The sequence below is a fragment of the Primulina huaijiensis genome, chromosome 4 (genome assembly GCF_012295235.1).
Source record: "Primulina huaijiensis isolate GDHJ02 chromosome 4, ASM1229523v2, whole genome shotgun sequence".
Taxonomy (NCBI): Eukaryota; Viridiplantae; Streptophyta; class Magnoliopsida; order Lamiales; family Gesneriaceae; genus Primulina; species Primulina huaijiensis.
Genome location: NC_133309.1, coordinates 23,105,318 through 23,105,892, shown reverse-complemented (window position 1 = coordinate 23,105,892; position 575 = coordinate 23,105,318).

The following is a 575-nucleotide window of genomic DNA, read 5'->3' as shown; positions in this document are numbered from 1 at the left end:
AGTGATTAAAAATTCAATATTAATGACAAGTATTAATATAATTCTTAAATAATTATATTTATTTATAGTAAAAAAATTAAATTACATTTTTTTATTTGATTAATTCATATTTGTCATGCCAATTTATATTTTATTGATCGTTAGAACTTAAAAGAATAAGAGACCGAGAGCTTGGCCCAATGGTCTCACCGGAATTCCCTATGTATTAGAATCAAGTTCGAGTCTTCCTCACCCCTAGATTAAGATATAAAAAAAAATTAAAGGAATAAAGTTCGATTCTATGTCAATTATCAATATAATATTAACTATGACCGTCAAATTATAAAGTTCGATTTCTTTCGAAAATATACGTTAAAGAAAAAGATTTTATATTTAACTGACACTGAAATTAACCTCATTTTTCATTAAATTTTTTGTTGTATTGGCTTTCCAATTTCCAAATATCTGAACTATATTACTCAATTGATATAATTAATATTTTTAATGAAATTAGTAATACATGTCTATTTCGTGATGGAAAAATAAGTAATTCCATTAATCAACAAGAAATACCAAATTGGAATTCATCCTTTATA